The 20,031-nt window shown below is 38.2% G+C and overlaps 1 protein-coding gene across 1 annotated transcript in view; it reads right to left on the bottom strand.

The window, feature by feature from the left end:
• Nckap5 (NCK associated protein 5) overlaps positions 1-20,031 on the bottom strand; it is a 762,699-nt gene that overhangs the window by 212,416 nt on the left and 530,252 nt on the right.

The raw sequence follows: 20,031 nt of genomic DNA, 5'->3' as shown, positions 1-20,031 counted from the left end.
AGTGTAGCCTTGGGGAAGACATAACATGTTGTTATCTGGTCTTGCTTCCCTGTGGGGAACTCCTCACCCAACCTTGTCTCTGGCAGCTTTTTTCAAAGTTGAGAAGTGTTAATTTGAGACTCCTGTGTGGCTCTGGTATTTGAGGAAAAAAGAAATGTCAAGAGAATATCATAGGAACAAAATCTGATCCACTCTGTGATACATCAAGGCCCTTGTTCTACACAATCAAGTGAAATCATTTCATCACATTATTTACTTCTAAACTCACTCTGCAGAAATCTTTGCTATGATATAGCTGGTAGCCAACCATCTGGGGTGCAGTGGATTACCAATGGTGAGAGACTTCTTTATATTTAGTACTAAGCTAAGATCATTTGTAATACATAAGTAAAAAATATATGATTCTTACCAGTAAGATCTGCAGACTATCTACTCAGAAAGAAACAGCTACTGGTGGGGATGTGCGTAAGAAATGGCTGTTCAAACTGTGTTCACCAAGGTGCTTTGAAGGTTTGACAAATATTTTCAATTATTTTTGAAGATATATTATGAAGTTTGTAAAAAAAAAGTCTTAACATACATGTACATGTGCATATGTACATATGTATAAATGTGTGTGTGCATGTGGATATATACATGTGTATACACACATACACATAGAAAACAGTGCAGATCACAAAGCCAGTAAGTTGATCCATGTGTATGTGTTTTGGGTAGGTTTTATAATATAAATTCTCCTGTCATATCTGCATATAAGTATATACACAGTTAAGGAGGCAAAAGTCTTTTATAAAGTCTGGCCTGTGTCTCTGACCACATACATACAACATGCAAATGTGCTACAAGTGTACTACTGTGAAGGTCTGTAAACAAGTCAAAATAACATCTGGTATTTTGCCAGGGGAATGTTAGAGTTCGTAAACAAGTCTGGATGGTGCCTGGCAAAATGCCAGAGGGAGTGGTTTGAGAAGTAACAAAAGCGAGCCATTAAGTTTGGAGATGCCTTATTGGTTGACTGATGTATCTAGTTTATGCTAATTAAGATAAGCTGTGCAAAATGTATAAATAGCTCTGTTGTCCTACAATAAACGGCTCCCATTCCTGCTGTATCAACGTACACAAGTTATTCGTCACCCCCCCGGCTATTTTGCTGCAGCCGGACTGCGGCATACTACTAGTCAGAATTTCATGTCCATGATAAAGAAGACGAAGCTTGTGCATATTATTAACAACTCAACTTTGAAAAAAAGAGGTTCTTTTACTTCTAAGATTGGGAGTCACTTATCTGCTCACTAACGTGGGACTATAAATAAAACTTTAAAAAATACTTTTGTCTACTCAGTGTGAACTATGTTTTTTATTTTTATTATTCTCTCAGCAAACTCAACTCGTATTTTATATGCACATGCCCATGATACCCTGTAATAACTAGGACTCTGAACCTAATTAAAACAAAGAAAAACACTGGTTTGGTAAAAGGAAACCCAATAGACTTTGGGATCTCACAGCCCAGATTTCAGATCTACTATTTAGCAGCTTGGCAAATGATCTTGGGTAAACTACTTAATTTCAATAAGAATTTATTTCCTTGTCTCCTAAATAAGACTAATGTCAGTGTACATATACATATTTAGTCAATTCTCATTATTACTGTAGTTAAATTCCACGAAGTGCCACGAACACTGAATTAGCAAATATTGCTCCCAGGGGAAACATAGCATTTGGTTCCTATGGGCCTCTGGTCAAAACATTTCTACCAGCCAAGCAGCACATAACCTCACTGACTGTGTATTCTGGTTTCAAGACAGCTTGTTTGATATTGTTGTCTCCTTATCATCGAAACAGTCAACAGGACAATGACTTACACCTGAATACCTTATACCTGTTAACACTTCACAGCCTTCTTGTGCTTAGGAGCACTTGGCAGCATTCACCACTATGCTTGTGGGCATTTTGGGGGGAGGTGGGGGGTAACCAGGGATTGAATTTGGGGGCACTTGACTACTGAGCCACATCCCCAGCCCTATTTTGTATTTTATTTAGAGACAGGGTCTCACTGATTTGCTTAGCACCTCGCTCTTGCTGAGGCTGGCTTGGAACTCAAGATCCTCCTGCCTCTGCCTTCCTAGCCATTGGATTATAGGCATGTGCCACCACGCCTGAAAGCTTAGGGGCAATTTTAAACAGCAACATCACCAACGAAAAGCTTACAATGCAAACAACATGGTGCTAAGTAGACTGCAAACAGCACACTTTCTTATTGTATGAGAACTGAAGCAAGAAGGCAGAGGGTAGCATGTTCCACTCCAGCAGGGAAGCACCTGTCTACATGTCTGTGAACAACCATGAAAGCTCCACAAATATTAATTTTGGGGTTGCAAATAAATTTTAGTGAATAAATTTGCTACCATAGGACCTACACAAAATGAGGATCTACTACATGTAACAAACACACATTTAATGTAACTAGGCACAACTTACATATTCTATGAAACTTGAAGATATGATTCAAGTTAGTATAAATCCTATAAGAGTATTCAGAATCCCCAAAAAACAAGGGTCATTGTACATCATTTTAAGAAGGGATGATCAATGAGGGCTGTGAGATCTGGTTTCATGGAAATGAAATGTGAGTTATACTTTAACAGAGATAAAATCTGAGTAGTTAGGCATAAGGTCGGAGTTTGGCCAATGAGACAACTGAAAAGGTAACACCCCGTCAGGAGTGTTTTCCTCATTGATTCAGGAGGCAACCATTTTGGTTATAGTGGAGAAAAGATTTTGAAAGAGTAGATGAATAATAGAATTAAATTAGAGAGTAAAAGAGGATGAGGATTCCTGGAAATGAGACAGGAGATTTAGATATCATTCATTAATTTATTTATTCATCTAACAAAAATTTACAGAGCACTGATTATTGGTCATTTGGTGATCTAGGTGTGAGAGATATGAAAGACAAAACAAAGTCCCTCCAATCCAGGAAAGTATACTCTAATGTTCAGAAATATGACAAACTCCAAACCATATATAAGTAACATAACTGTGACTAGTGATAAATGCTATGAAAAAAATAAAACAGAATACTGTCTTGGGCAGTGGGATGGTTATGGACAATGCTAGGTATGGTGACATCAGATTAAGACTCTCTGAGCATGAGGCCTTTGGAGCTGAATGAGAACCACAGGAAGAGAAGGAAGCAGTGGTGCAGTGGCCAGAGAGAGAAGCATTCCAATCGTAGGAGCAGCAAAGCAAGTGCCCCAACGAGGGCTAGGTTCACCTTGCTGGCAAGGGGAGGGTCTGTGTTGGGCAGCAGAATGATTGCAAGAGGAGAATGCACAGTAATTAAGATTGGAAAGACTGCTGGACCAAGGAGGATCTTACAAAGCACAGAAAGGAGTTTGGATTTTATTCTCAGTGCAGAAAAGAAGAACTGGAGACTAAGCAGGGGAGAGGTAGGCTCTGACTTACACTTTAGAAATACCATCCTAACCACTGCAATGGAGAACAACTGTGGAGGGACCCCCTGGGAGGCCTTTATGTAGGAAGGAATAAAACCTAGGAATATTTGAAAGGTTTTGGTTCTGGATTAATTGAAAACAGTTCACATGGTAGATCTGAATCTGCCACGGATGATCAATGTACGGCTTTTACATTTCTGGACCTCGCTGGGCAAATCATTTGAACTTTTTAGGTCTCAGTTTCCCCCCTTGTAAAGTGGCCAGTGTGGACTAAATCTCCCTTTATTGTTAAGATTCTAAGCATTCACCCACTCAAGACAATTTTCAAAAAGGAAATGTTATCAGTAAGCTCAATGGTAACAGAAATGACAAGAGAACAAAAAGAGGACCTCTGTGTTTTGAAATAAGAAGGTGGTTAGGGGGGCCTTGAGAGCTGTTGGACTGAAGGGTGACAATGGTCTCCAAATTGTCCATGATTAAGCAAAAAGTGAAAAGGGAGAAGAAAATTGGGGCAATTTTCTCGAAGGACTTCTTTGAAAGTTTGGCAGGAAAGAGAAGATAATATAAAGAACTGTAGCTGAAGGGTATTTTAGAGGCAAACAGGAGCCTTCTATGAGAGAGAGAAATGGAGCCATGTGAAGAAATAAACAGAATGGTGAGCACCAGAGATGGCAGCAAAGGCGGGATCATAGGATGAGATCTCCAAAGCCATGACAGCAGACAAGGAAGGAAAACTGGCAGAAGAATCAAGGTTTTAAAAATGCAGTTCCTGCCAAATATCCCATACAACTCAACGTCTCCATTAGCATTTCTAAATTATTAGGTAGCATCCTGCCTGGGTCTAGAGAAAATAAGGGTTTACCTGCAAGTGGTTTATTTGAGAAATACGGTAAATGCTAGTAGAGAAGTAAAGAAGAGATTCACTAAAGGTAAGAGAGCATGTTACTAAGTGACTGAAGCCAAAACCCATGGGAAATTAAAGAAGGTGCAAACCACAGATCTCAGAATTATCCCATCCCAGGCAGGAGGAAGGTGGGTGCTTGTGCACCGTCCCCTTGAAATCCAGTGATTGAGGCCAGCTCTTAGGATGCTCACTGCCAGAATTTCTAGGCTGCTGTAGGCAGAAAGGTTTGTATATCTCTACCACAATCATGCCTTCTGACAAATACTGGCAGCTGGAAGCCAAGGGAGCAATCAGAATGGTTGCAGGAATGGTATGAGCTAAAGACAGAGAGGAGGCTTCAGGCTTGCTCTGGTATGTCACCACCCAGGACAGAAAGCCCTATCCTATCCATGTGCTACTTCAGACCAGTCATTGACCTACATGTCTATTTCCTCTTTGGAAGTCCTTTCTCTACTTGTCTCCTTAATCATTTACCAATGAGAGGATTAGAGTGTCATGTGAAGATGAGCAACAGTGACAAAAAAGAAAACTATAGGTTAGAAGTGGAAGAAGAAAAGTGAAAAACAAGTATCAGGAAAAAGGTAAGAGAGAAAGATCTGAGAGAATCATGGCTATGCCCCTTTGGTAGACCACAACTGGCCAGTTTCAGGTAGCTGTTCAGTTTATTTTATATTCATAAAGCATAAGGAGATTTGTAAAAATCAAGAGTCTTGTTTTATCTAAGTGTAAACTGCCTATGCCAATCAGAGACAATATCAGGATTTTTAATTTCTTTGCCAATTTAATACCAGAGAGATACCTGGTGTGTGTGTGTGTGTGTGTGTGTGTGTGTGTGTGTGAGAGAGAGAGAGAGAGAGAGAGAGAGAGAGAGAGAGAGAGAGAGAGAGAAAGACAGAGAGAGAGAGAGAGAGAGAGAGAGAGAGAGAGAGAGAGAGAGAGAGAAAAGAGAGCACACAACACAGAAGTGAGAAACATATAGTTCTAAATAAAATACATTCTCTTATGAACCTTCAAGAGAGGAACCAGAAAAATAAGGCAAGTCCATTTCTGAGGATGCCAAACTGTGAAGAGAATAAGTTGATTCCAGAGGTGACCTGTTTTCATTTTTATGGAGTTTAATCAGCAGTGAATTCTACAAAAGTGAGGCTGTCACACAGACAACTTTCACTCCCCACATAATTCATTCGTGGTGGAAACCATAGCTTGTTTGCCTCAACAAATTCCAGCCAGTACTCAGGAAGCTAAAGATTTAGGAGCTCAGTTAGCACTGAAGGATTTAAATCAAATTTTGCCTTGTCGGTACATAAAGCAATCCTTAGGGCTGTAAGTTTCTCTAAGTGGTCACCAAGGTAATGATTCACCTTTGGGGGAGTGCTTGTCTTTTGTTCCCAAGCCTTCAGCATCATCAGGCCTATGTAAAATAAGATCAATCAACACAAAGCTCTGGGTTGTTTCAGTTCCCCTCAGATGACAGTCCAGGGAGCTCCGTTCGGTTCAAGAAGCAGGCAGCAGAGCCCTTCACTGACAGCCAGCTGCTGTCTCTTCCATAAGTCAGGGGGCTTTAAAAAATCATGAGGAAAGTGATCATAACACTGTTTCCTAAGATGTGTAAATGTGTGTTACTCACCTTGAGCTCACAAGCTTCCGCTGACCCAACACAGAGTAGGGCTCAATAAATCTTTCATGAGGTCACCGTACTTCAATTAATTTAGCCATTCAATACACATTTGCTGAGCAGATTCTATGTTCTAGGCCCTGGAGAAGATGCTAGGGACACAGGGTGTAAAAGCTCCCATGACCCCTGTTCTCATGGAACTTAGTCTTGTGGAAGGTGATAGTTATTGAGAAAAATGTCACAAGTACATGTAAAATAATACTACATTATGTGCCATGAGAAGTTTCTAGGGGCTTAAAGAAGCAGGTATAGAAGGATATAGAAAGGAGGGCAGGAAAGGTTTTCTAAAGGCACAGGGGGAGTTGATCAAATCAGGGAATAACCTTGAGATGGAAAGGGGGAGGTCAAGCATTGGAAAAGGGGTAATACAACTGAGGCAACTAAGGAAGTCAGAAAGGTCAGTGTAGTGGGGGAGGAAGATGAGGCTTGATGGGCAGGTGGGGCCAGGCCATGTGCCAAGGAGTTTTAAGTAAATGGGAAGTTATTGATCAGGAAGTCACTATTTTTAAGTGTGGTGGAGGAGGTAGTGGTGGGGTTGGAATGGACAGATTTGTGTTTGAAACAGCTCCCTGGTACAGCAGGAAAGATGGACTTGAGGAAAGTTAACATCGATGTGGGGAAAACTGGGTGCTACTGCAAGAGTCTATGCAGGAGTCATCTGAACTATGATTAAAATGAGAGTCTCACAAGGTGAAATGCCGTGGTTTGTAAGTCATCCTGTAATTCTGATTCTTTAGTATGCAGCTCCTCTAACAATGACAAAAACATTTCCTCGGCTCCCTGTTTCTCAGAGTGGGCTGACAATCACTGGCATAAGACTCAGTGGAGGGAGGGGAAGGAGAAGAAAATCGCAGTTTGTTAAAATGCACGTTCCTTGGCACACTATGGTCCAAGTGAGTCACAATATCTGGGAGTGAGGCCAGGAGTTTTTAATTTTAGAGAACGCCCCAGGTAATGCTCATCCATACTGAAGTTTAAGAGCCTTTGCACAAAGATGCCCCAGAAGAGAACATAAATCACTTTCACTTAGATAAGCTTTTGAAGTTACACATTTGATTTAATTTCTATTATTAATTTGCAAAATGAACAGATAATTAATCATACAAACCAATGCCCACTGGAGAGTAAAAAGAGGGGTAGCTATTAATAATACACTGGGACAGAAGGTGTAATCCAAACAGACATATTTACCCATAGCTTGCTACCTGGTAAATTCTACATTAGTTTTAGATGTCATATGTTGGCCGGTGTAATAGAAAAACTATTCTCTGTTAGTGTGATGAGACAACCCCGGGGAAATTTCTATTTGAGTTCTGAGACTCTGTTATGCTATGATTGTTCCTTTTCATGGAAGCAGATGACATTAATAGACTGTAACTATTTTCAGTGACTTCTAGAGCAAGCAATGCGGATTCTGAGAGGGAGGTTCTACATTACCAACGTGAGAGGTGTTATGATTCGGATAGGAGTTGTCCACCAAAATCTCTCATGAAGAACAATGCAAGAACTTCCACAGGTGAAAGGATTAGATTGTGAGACTTGTAACTGAATCTGTGCATTAATTTACTAATATGAATTAATTGCATCCAATTAATGGTAATTGCAGGCAGATAGGTTGTGGCTGGAGGAGGTAGGTCACTGGGTGTGTCCCTTTGATTTATATGTCGACACTGGTGAGCAAAGCTCTCTATCTCTGCTTCCTTATTGCCTGTTCTGAGCTACTTTCCTCCACCACACACTTCTGCCATGATGTTTTGCCTCACTTTGTGCACAGAGCAATGAAATTGGACATGTATGGACTGAGACCTCTAAAACCATGAACTCCGAATAAATTTTTTCTCCTCTAATTATTCTTGTTAGGTCTTTTAGTCATAGTGACAAAGAAGCTAACTAAATCATGAAGGAAACATACGTCTACTACTCCCTTGTTTGAAAAGCCTTCCGAATTTATAAAAGATGTTTTCTTGCTCTCTTATGTGTTTTCATTTAATGAGGAGAAATATGCCCATCGGTGTACCAAATGAGGCAGAAAAGTACCAAACTGGTTGCCACAGTGGGCTTATAGTTTGTCTCTCAGGAAAAGTAAAGAGAGAAATCTGAACACCCTCACCCTCACTACCCTTTATTAGGTCTATGTGAGCCCAAGGATGTGGGGATAATTGAAGGCAGAGGGAAAAGTGGTGGATCACATTCAGACCAATATTGGTTTTCATTTCACAGAACAGAGAAATAGTAAATATTAGAAGTCCACCAAATGCCAACTCAATTTCATCTGAAAGTGTGTTCTCCTCCAGGGTTGGGATACATCCACATTTTTAGTAAATCTTAGATCAAGTAGAAACAGGAAGCTTGCATTCCTTATTAGCTCTGCCACTAGCTAATAATAAGTTAGTTATCACATAACTTTTCTGGTCTTCAAACTCTCCACCTATAAAATGCAGGAACACAGGATAACTCAAAGGTCTTCTCTGGATTTAAACCTCTCCGATTTCAGTTATCTGTAAAAACTCATCTTGGGAGAACAGATACTTAAAAAGCTGCTGAAGATTGGGTATTTTAAATATATAATATCATTTAGATTAGATATGCCTAGAAGATTCTCTGCATGATAAAATTTTGTACTTTTTTTTTTTCCAGAAGTGAACTTCTCTCTCTCTCTTTAAAGAAACATTTTTTTTTCCTGTGTACTTTTCTTGGACCCTAAGATAAAAACCACTTAGCCCAACCTTTGCAGTTAGCATACCCCCTCTTCTGCCTGTATAAATGAACAGTCTGGGGAGAAACATTCAGTGAGAGTTCAGTGGAAGATAAAAGTAATGCTCTCAAGAAATTATCCTCAACATGAGCCCTCTGTGGGACAATTTGCTTATGAGAGGAATCATTCCAAGTATGCCTTAGTAGCAAGGCTTTAGAAAAATAAAGCAAATTCAACTCAGCTTTTTATTTTTTATTATTTCTTTAAATGTAGATGATGGACACAAAACCTATGCATGTTTGCTGACAGCAATAATAGTTATCCTCTGTTCTAACCCATTCATTATTTTTCTGATAGTGACCATCCTTATCTCTTAGCACTGTGGCAGAATAACACCAAAATACCCTCAAGTACTTGTAATTTTTTAACTTGAAATTGGAAAAACGAAATTATGGGGATCTGAAAAACCATCTACTATTAGGTATAATTTTAATGCACCGATAAAATAAGGAAAAATAAATATAAAATTAAAAACAAATAACATTTAATAAAGAACATCCAACTTTAGGATATTAGTCAGTTGTAGAAATCAGAACTGAATTTTTTTCATTTTGAATACCCAACCATGTGTTAAATCCACTTAATAGTTTATAGTAAAAAATATGAAAAGATATAATTTAGGACCAATCACATAAGACAGAGATTGGGGTGGTGTTAGCAGGAAATGTTCTTTATGGAACACAAAAGATAATAAATAGCATGTAATATTTGTATAACATGTCAGAGTTAAGCCAAGTGAACTCAAATGTACAATTTTATATACTCTCAACTACAAGATGTAGGGCAAATATTCTGGATCTCCTTTACACACAAGGAAATAGGTTTGATAGGATATTAAGGTACCTGTTTATTTTATTTTATTTTTTCATATATAAAACAAAAGATGTTTTGGAGACTTTATTTAACTCATTGACCAATGATGGAACAGGAAGATATTGTAGGCAATTCAAAAAAGAATCCAAAAACAAACAAACAAACAAAAAGATGCATTTTAGATCAGTACTAATGAAATGAAATAATAAGTGTCAGAGCCAGAATTTAATTACAGTTCCGATTTCAAATGTCATACTCTTTCCACAGACTCAGTGACCTCTCTTGGACTTTCCTACGCATGTGCAGAACTATCCTCAATGGTAATTCCATATGAGATTCTACAATCTTTTTCCATCTATGAACCCTGGTTCTGCCAGGCAGCATCTCTCCTAGGTTCCCAGGCTTTTTCCTCTACAGAGTTGGTGATTTTATCAGAAATAACATGTCTGGACTCTACTGATGACTATCAGTAGACCAACATTGGTTTTCATTTGACAGAACAGAGAAATAGTAAATATTAGAAGTCCACCAAATGCCAACTCAATTTCAACTGAAAGTGTGTTCTCCTCCAGGGTTGGGAATACATTCACATTTTAAATGTAAATCTTAGATCAAGTAGAAACAGGAAGTCTGCATTCCTGATTAGCTCTGCCACTAACCAGCTGTGTGATTTTAAAAAACCACTACCATTTCCATAGTAAATGATAAACCAATTAGTTCAAAACAAACACACCATAGTGCAAGGTAAATGGAGATGTAGAGAGGCCAGCCGAAGGCTGACAGCTACTCCAGTGTGCCCTGGTGCCTTCAGCTTCTGTGATTTATTTACTCATTTGTTTTCTGGTGGTGGGGAGGGTGCACAGAATATATTGTCAATTTAGATAGCACTTCAGCAAATACCATACCAACATTCCCATTCCTAGGGATCACTAGCAGCTTTTGTTCAGCACTAGCATACTAAATTTTAAACGGGGAAAAATAGCGTCAGATAAATCACAGGATTTTAAAAGAACATCCCAATTTGTTCACAGTTTAACATTACTTCTGTCAGGCAAAACATATAAAACTCTTCTTTTTCATCCCTGGATTTGACTTACAATGTGAACTAAGCACACAGTAAAATCTCCAGGATTAAATGTGTATGATGGATAAGAGAACAAAGTGTTTTCTTTATGTCTCTGATATGAACCCACAACCACTGGCATATCAATTCACATCTACTCCACATTACTCTTCACTCAAAACACTCCTCAATATTGCCAACCGTCTTCCATATTGAACAGATCCATGCAGTTACACTAATAAATTTTCAGATGATGCTTTTATTGCCTGCTCCATCTATCAGTAACATTTATTTCCTTAAAAAAGGTTCAATTCTAAAGGTATTTTACATAAAAGGAAACTCTGCTGGGAAATAGAATGATATGGAAAAGTCAGCCATCATTTTCATTAAAGGTATGCTCCAGGTGTCTGAATTCTATGATTAGCAAAAGAAATTAGGACCTTGGAATTCATAGAGAGCTGTCCGAGTATAAGTAAGAATGCCATGCAGATGAGGAATTGCAAATAGATGGCTTAATGGCTACACCTAAATGCTTGGGGGTCAGTAAAAAAAAAAAAAAAGCAAAACAAAATAAGAACTCATAATTCAATGTCAAATTTTGCAATTCAAATTCAGTCACTCCCTGACCCAATTATTGTCACAGGGTAGGGAAACCAGAGCTTCCAGATGGAAGTGGAGCTGGGGGAGCAATGGCCATCCCAGAATGAACTGCCAATACAGTCATTGACTTGTTAATGGTAGGTGGGCTGGCTAAGTGACTGCCATCTTTTGCACACACCAAGGGAAGCCATATGTCTGAGAATCCTGGGCAGAATTTAATTTAAAATAAATTTAAACATTAAAATTTTCTATCCATTTGGTTCCCAATAGATGAGCCTGGAGGACATCATATTAAATAAAGCAAGCCAGTCACAGAAGGATAAATACCGCATGATCTCACTTTATATGTGGAATCTAAAAAAGATGAAATCATAGGATCAGAGTCAGATGGTAGAATGGTAGTTCTCTGGGCTGGTAGGGAGCAAAGTATGGGTGTTGGGAAGACACCAATCAACAAATACATTTCAGTGAAATAGGAAGAATGAGTTCAAGAGATCTTTTGTACTACATGGTGACTGTAATTAATACAATTGTATCATATACTTGAAGATGGCTCAGATGTAATCTTAAGTATTTTCACCACAGGAAAAAACAAAAATAAACATGTGAGGACATACATGCTAATTAGCTCAATTTAGCGATTATGCAATGTATACATATACCAAAATGTCATGTTGTGTACTATAAATATTAAAAAATTATCAATTAAACATCTTAAAAAGTAAATAAGATTTTATCTCACTGCCCCCATGAATACACATTGTCAGATAACTAACGTGTCCAAATTTTTGTTTCAGAAAACATGGTCAATACAATATCTTTTGTGCATGTGCAGCAATTGCTGGCAAAGAAATATTTATATATCTTCTGTGTTTGTTAAAATTAACTTACTGGGAGGTGACTTCCTCTACTAAGAATTATTTAAGAACTTGAATACAATAGGAAAGATACTAATAATACAGACAGATGGTCCTCAACTTAGAATTAATGAGTGATTTTTTTTTTTGCTTCTCAATGGAGCAAAAGTAATAAGCATTTAATAGAAAATATACTTCAAATTTTAATATTTTCTTGAGCTAGTGATATGTGGCAGGACTCTGTCTTGTGATTTTGGGCAACACCAGCAAGCTGCAGCTCCTGATCAGCCACAGGATGGTGAGAGAGAAAACAGCTGATATGCTACAGTATACTATGTCATTAGTATTTTGGGGATACCGCTATTCAATGAATTACATTATACCGTCATGTAATTGATTACAAAACATGCGTCATGTTAGTTGTTCTTGCCCAACTGTAGGTGGGATCTGAGCACATTTAAGGCAGGCAAGGCTAATTTGTAATGTTCAGTAAGTTAGGTGTATTAAATACATTTTGATCTTAAACTATTTTCTTTTTATTTATTTATTCATTTATTTTGTAGTTATAGGTGGACACAATGATTTTATTTTACTTTATGTGGTGCTGAAGTTCGAACCCAGTGCCTCATGTATGCTAGGCGAACGCTTTACCTCTGAGCCACAATCCCAGCCCTTAAACTATTTTCAATCCACAATTGGTTTATAGGGGCATAATCTCACCATAATATCATAAATGAAGGAATATCATTAATAACAAATAGTTGATAAGGAGAAAAAAAAACCAGTCAAATACTAAAAAACCAGTAAACCGATACTACAGGCAATTCACCAGTCACAATTATAATCTAAGAATTTCAGGAGCAGGATTAATGTTTTTGATATCACACCCTTATCATCACACTTTGTACAACACAGAGGCATTCAATAAAACTCCAATGTTGATTAATATGCTGATGTTGATTGAGCAATCATACCACCTGCCTTTACCTCTGATAACACTGTAAGTGCAATACTCAACCACTTAAATATTCCTAAATGTTTTCACCAGACTTTTTTAGTAAACAAGTAGTTGACCAACATAGACATAAAGCAAAAGACCAATTGAACATTTGCACAAAAAATAAAAACAGCATTAAATTGATTTCCTCTCTGAGCCTGAGATTTTGCATGCTTATCCTTTAACTGATATCCCCTACCACAGTCATCTCACAAAGCAGTGTAACAACTTCTAAGCCATGAAGTTATGTATGCTAAGATACCCTGGAAATTTCTGGAGACTCAGAAGCCCACTCCCAATCAAGGTACTCTATTCCTCCCACCTTCCTCCTTTCAGGGGTTACTGAAAAGAACATCTCTAATGAGGTACATCAGTTGTATTTTTTGAAAGTCAGAGATGAATTATCTAGTTAATTATCTTGGGACTTATGTCAGAAAGGAAAGAAGCCTTGCCCATTTGCTCCTAAATGGGACTTACAGCAAGAATATTACATTTCTTCTAGTACAATTTACATAACACCTGCTCTCCAGTCAGGCTAAACTCTGGGAAGAGAGTAGGACTCGCTGTTAGAGGAATTTTACTGAAGAAAATTTTGCTAGTGATATTGTCCTGGTGTGCTTTTTGACGTTAAAACTATTATTTTTATCCTTAACCCCTGGAAATTGCAGGAAACTATCGTGTGAAGCACTTCTTTGTCATAGAGTGGGATGCACATCCTGACAAGCCACTCACAGTCCCAGTGGGAGTAGAGATACAAAGAGCTGCTGGATGAAGACAGCCATAAACCTGCCAGATGATTCATCCTAGTAAGAGAGTGAAGGAAATTAAGACAAATTAGCAGGAAATAAGTATGGTCCTAAAAAAAATAACAGAAGTCAGAATATGTACATGAAAAATTAATATGAAAGTGCATCTAAAACTTGGGTAACTGATTTCTTCTTCATGCAAAATCTCTGTGCATTTAAATAATAAAGAATGGAGCAAGTTGTGGTTCCCAGGATAAATGGCTCTCCCAGAAGATTTCTTCCAACTTACTTTATTATGGGTTCAATATTAGGTATCCCCCCAAAGGTTCATGTAGGAGACAATGTAAGAAAAGTTTAGAAGTGAAATGATTGGGTTATGAAGGCCTTAACCTAATAAGTGTGTTAATCCCTTGTAGAAATTAATGAGTTGTGACTGTGGGCAGGAAGAGTGAGGCTGGAAGAGGTGCATCTCTGGGGGAGTGCCTTTGGAGAATATATTTTATGAGATGAGGTTAGACTCTCTACCTCCTAATGTGATATCCTGAGGTCCTTTTCTTTGCCAGACTCTTCTGCCATGATATTCTGCCTCACCTGAAGTCCAGAGGAATGGAGCCACTGTCTATGAATTGAGAACTCTGAGATCATAAGCTCCAAAATAAGCTGTTCTTCCTCTAAAATTTCTATTTTGAGGTCTTTTGGTTACAGCAATGAAAAAGTTGACTAAAACAGTCTTCTAGATTTCACTAATGGTCATTTGAGTACTATGCAACTATTTATACCAGTAGGCTGGTATAAAACTATAATGTGCTAGATCCCAGATCTAGGTCTACCATTAATGGGAAGTGTGACTCTGGTAAAGCAATTTAGTAATCTGGGGCATCATTTCTTCACAGGTGAAATGTATTGATTAGAGACTGGAGATAACTTGCCAGTCAACATCAATTAACTTGACATCAATTCACCTGTCTTACAATCTACTCCCTCTGAGCACCTAATACTTGCTGATCATCCTGTTCACTCCTTCAACTTTTTCTTTAGAAAACCACAGACAAATGCTGGCCACCTTGTGCACATCAAGGTGACAATAAATAGTTGGTAAACATGAATTGTGGTCTTGGCTACCACAGGAAACATGAGATTATTCAAGCCCTTCGAAATTGCCCTGCTCTCCAAAATAAAAGGATGATTACCTGCCAACAATAACCCTGAACCGTTCTGGCTCTAACTTCTGCTATACAGGAAAAATGCTGTTCAGTTTTCATAGTCTTTCTTTCCCTCCATCAAACTCAGAAGGCTTTGTGTGCCAAAGACTAGTCCAGACATGGATAGAGGAATCAAAAGCAATTATAGCTCAGGCTGCTCTGGAAACTAAGCTCTATGTAGAAGGCTTTGAACTTGTTGGCATGAGAGGAGTTGGCTGTGGGCATCAGTGCTGGGACCTGGCTGCCCATGGTTTCTGCCAAGCTTACATTGTATTTTCAGAGCCTCTCGGAATGTCAAGGAAAAAAGTCTCAGTTTGGTAAGACTTGGTAATCATTTGATTACCAAACACTTGGTAATCATTTGAATTCTGAAAAAGAAAATAGGTCTCAAGCCCAGCTAACCCTAAGGCAAATTTAGAATCCTTCTTCCACCCTCCTTTTAAAAAAAGTAAATCCACAATTTCTTCCTACTGTTGCAAATAAAATGACTTTCCATTTCTAGTAGGACCTCCTAACAGTAGGGTTTTTCTCCAACACTTCTGCTTTCTCATGTGTCTCCACTGGTTCTCGCCTAATCTATCTGGGATGTCTGAACTACGCCCAACCTAGTCATTTTCTTGGGTGTTTCCTGAACTATTTGTCCCATGTTCACCACATTCTTAGCAATCCTTGTACAGAGCTGAGAGTGAAATCACAGAGCTCCGAGAGGTTAATTAACTCCTCCAAACATCAGAGGCTCAGCAGGATGTGAACCCAGGCTGTTGGTCTTTGAAGGCTTTACGCTTACCCACAATTCTCTTCTTCCGCTCATCAGAATATCCATATTATCCATAATAATCCTCTTCTGTCTCTTCCTAAAGTACCCATAGCACTCTGCTATCTCTCAGAGTACCCATAATCCTCTGCCATCTCTCATCAGTGTATCCACAACACCAAAGAACCTTCCCTTATATCTGAATTCCATTGAATTCCATTGTCTTTCAACTACCAACTTTTCAACTACCTTCTCTAGGTGAAATACAAATAAGACCCAGTCATGGAAAAATGTAGCATAGTGAGCAAAAAAAAAAAAAAAAGAAAAAAATACACTGCTGAGTTGAATGCCCTGATGTGCACTGGTTTTCATCAGAACTGGCCAGTGAAGGCTCTGAAAATTCTCCCACCTAGTTCACACCCTACACCAATTAAATCAGAACACCTGCAGTGTGACCAGGATATCAGCAATATTTAAAACTCCCCAAATGAATCCCATAGTTGAGCTCCACTGGTATAAAACATAATTCATGCCAATCCTATAAGACATTGGACTTGGACTCAAAAGATTAAGTCCTAGCCGGTCATGTTGACACACATCTGTGATCCCAGTCACTCAGGGGGCTGAGTAGGAGGATCACAAATCTGAGGCCAGACTGGGCAATTTAATGAAACCTGGTCTCAAAATAAAATAAAAAGGGTAGGACATAGCTCAGGTGTAGCAGGAATGTGCAAGGCTCTGGGTTCAATATCCCCAGTATCAAAAAAAAAAAAAGAAAGAAAGGTTAAGTGTACTACAGCCATATTCATTTCACCTGTGAGGTGAACTTGAACTTCCTTCCCTTACTATTTTAAAAGATTAAGGTGAGGATCAAATGAGATGATGCTGTGAAAGTCCTTGTAAACTGTAAAATACACATTAATTATTTTTGTGCCAGTTTTCACTACTGATCCCCCTGAGGTAATGTTCAAATGTTTAGAAGAAAAGAAGTAATAAAAATGAATAAAGAAGAAAAATACAATAACAGTATGGTTAGAAAAATTAAATATAGTGACTCCAGAGAAATATAACCACATTTATATCTTAAGGATATGTTTACAAATTATTTTGTAAATGCAATAAAAAAGACTGTAGATTACTTGCAATGAAATTATTTTCAGATCATCACTTTTAATTAAAGCAGAAGCTTACCAATTCAGACTAAGGGATAAGCTTAGCCTTAATGAGGAGGAATGGGTTTATTATGCTAATTTATGAATTTAGTATAGAACAAAAATTTATTAGGGTGAAAGGAACAAATGGAATATATTTGGAAAACCATATATTTTGGTCTATTTATAAAACAATGGAATCAACCTGAATGAGATCCTTGACTGTTCATTTAACAGAATACAAGCCATTATTAAGACTTAATTCAAGAGGCTTATTCCAAAAGTTCTTTTGAACTTGGTTCGACACTCAGTGCACCCCACAGAAGGAATATAGTAAATGGCACTGAGATAGCAGATCAGGTCTTCCACCTTTGTTTAGATAGTACAAGCCTCAGGACTGGATCATGAGAGTATGAGAGAAGCAGAACAAAGAGGAACAGCAATTTTGTATGCATATAGCCCTTGGTAAACCATTCAAATGATGGTTATAATTTGCATTTTCTGGTTTTGTTCTCACTTCTGAAAACCTATGCTAATTCCTAATAGCTCACCCAGGGGTGAAGTCTCTCCCAGAATTAATCAACATGGAAGATTTCAAGCTCCTAAATTACTTTAAGAAAATTATTCTCCTCCCTCCCTCCCCTCAGAAAATCATGTCCTAAATTCCCACTTTCTGAGATGAGTAGATGGAGAAAAACCTTCAGATTAAACTATTCCACACTTGTGTATAAATTGTCCTCTCTAAAATATTTGTTATTGCGTTTTCTTGGAATGGTGCCTAAATGAATGGAATTTCAGAGAAATATGTTGAAGTGGGAAAATGCAGGTAGACAGGCTGTGGGGAAAGACAGACTATGCAAAAGGACAGGACAGCACCAAACAGACCAGTCCTGCCTAGGAATCTGACCCCAGCTTAGTCACTTCTGAGGGTGTATATTTCTCATAGTTTCATCACTTCCTCCAATTCTGAAGCTTCAAATTTTAAAAAAAGCTACTATGTGGTTGTATCCAGAGGTAAGGCAAGATGGGAAAGAGTAAGGGGAAGAATTTGTCCATGTGAAAGAAAAAAACAAAACAAAAAACAGATCAGCAGATAGGGCTAGCTAAATAGCAATGCTGATAGCCACTGCTTACTGAAGGCTTTAAATGTGCTGTGCATGTTTTCATGCATTCTCTCTCATTATGACATGAAATCATGCCTGAGGAAGCCCTTGGAAGATGATCACCTTTTCCTTTTTCCTTATTGTACCCACTATAGAGAAGACTAATATGCATTATTTTTAAATGCTCTACTACTTCTCTTTGATCAGATTGTGTTTTCCCCTGTATAAATCTATATTAGCTCTTACATAGGGAAAAGAAGACATACTGAGAACTGCTTGTATCTATATTTGAATGAATGGCTGACCAACTGATCTGGGGTGAGGGGATGCAAGTTCCATAGACTTCTCTGTATCTCCATATTTTCAGGGCCCGGGGACATGACAAAGCCCAGTGAGTGGAGGGCTGGGGTTGTGACCAAACCCTTCACTTGGGGATGGTGGCTCAGCTGGCAAATGTATTAAATGCTTTAGGATTAAGTAAATGTTCCCTTCCAAGCAAAAGCAAAACTATTAATGGAAGAAGAAACAATCATTGAATTTCCATTAAACAGCTAAATTCCCTTATACCTTGTAAGTCAAACCTCGTTACAAATTTTCCCCTTGGACCCTCCTCATACAGATGAGCTAGGGAGAAAAGATCTTCAAGGTCATGAAGTTGGATGATGCACAATCATAGACACATATTCAAATAACCCGGGGAAACTTTCAAACATGTCAAGAGCCAGGTTCAGGTGCTAGAGACACTGTGGATTTGCTCTGTGTTGGAGACCAGGTAGGTGAAAAATCCTATCCCAGCCCAAACCCTTCTGTTATGTTTGGGTCCTGGAAAGATATTTTCTTGGCAGATGACCATCTTTTATAAGCTGCAAAACCTGTGGTGCTCTACCTCCTCTGGGTTTGGTGGGACCAATTAACACCCCAAACTTGCAATGTCTTCAATGCAGACTTCAGACAAGGAAGGTTAGACCACTGCCCTCTCTCCCTACACCTGACCATTTCTCTTCATTGCCACCTGTGCTCACTGTGCAGACAAAATCAATAAGGATCATATAGCTGAGAGGCTACTGTGTGGAAGAGATCTCAGTAATGAAATCATTGTGTTTTTTTTTTCCTTCAGAAGACACTTTCTACTTCCCTTTGAACTATTTCCTCATCTTTAAAAAGTACACATTCTCCCAGACTGTTTCATAATCATTTCCTAAAGCATTAATAAGCCAAGTCCTAAAAAAAGAAAATTCTTTTTAAGAGTCAAAATGTTTTAGCCTCTAGTGAGTTAAGAAAGTAAAGTCAAAGTTCAAGATTGATACCGTGATTTTTCTCTGTTCAAATTCATTCTTTTCATGAAAGAAATAAATAACTGATATGACTGTTTAATAATCAGAAGTGTCCAAGGTATTTACCTAAGTTACACACCTACTGAAGGTCAATATCTTTTGAATCCTGCCTGCAGAACCTTCTGACCTGAAATGCATACTGTGTATTCAAAATAAAGTTTGGTCTTCTGCAGAGAGGGACCAGGAAAATAGAGCGTCCATGGAGCAATAACTTTTAAGAAGGGAAGCTGCTTTTCCAGGGATCATTGTACTCATAGGTTATAGTGCTTTTAACAGAGAGATTGTATTCTACTTTTATTTGGCAAAAATTCAGTACCAGGTCAAACTACCTAAAAGGTAAAGTATTCATAGCTGAACACAGAATTTAGGCAGAAAATTGCAAATAAAAAATAGAGTCTGAATCTATTAAACCAGGGATGCTAAGCTCTTGAGAACCTTATTGGTAATTATGTAAACTCTTAGTGATATTATTTAAAACTCCTCTATTCCTTTAAAAGTATTTAGTATGACTTTGGAATTATGAGGCAAATATTCTCTTTGGTTAGTGTGCCAACAAATAGGTGCTCCCACATGAGACTGTTTTTGAAAAGTTCTAAAATACTCTGGGATGTGAAAACAT

Source organism: Urocitellus parryii, chromosome 1, assembly GCF_045843805.1.
Source record: "Urocitellus parryii isolate mUroPar1 chromosome 1, mUroPar1.hap1, whole genome shotgun sequence".
In the NCBI taxonomy this organism is placed as follows: Eukaryota; Metazoa; Chordata; class Mammalia; order Rodentia; family Sciuridae; genus Urocitellus; species Urocitellus parryii.
Note: the sequence above shows the minus strand (reverse complement) of the source record. Positions and strands in the feature narration are given on the sequence as shown.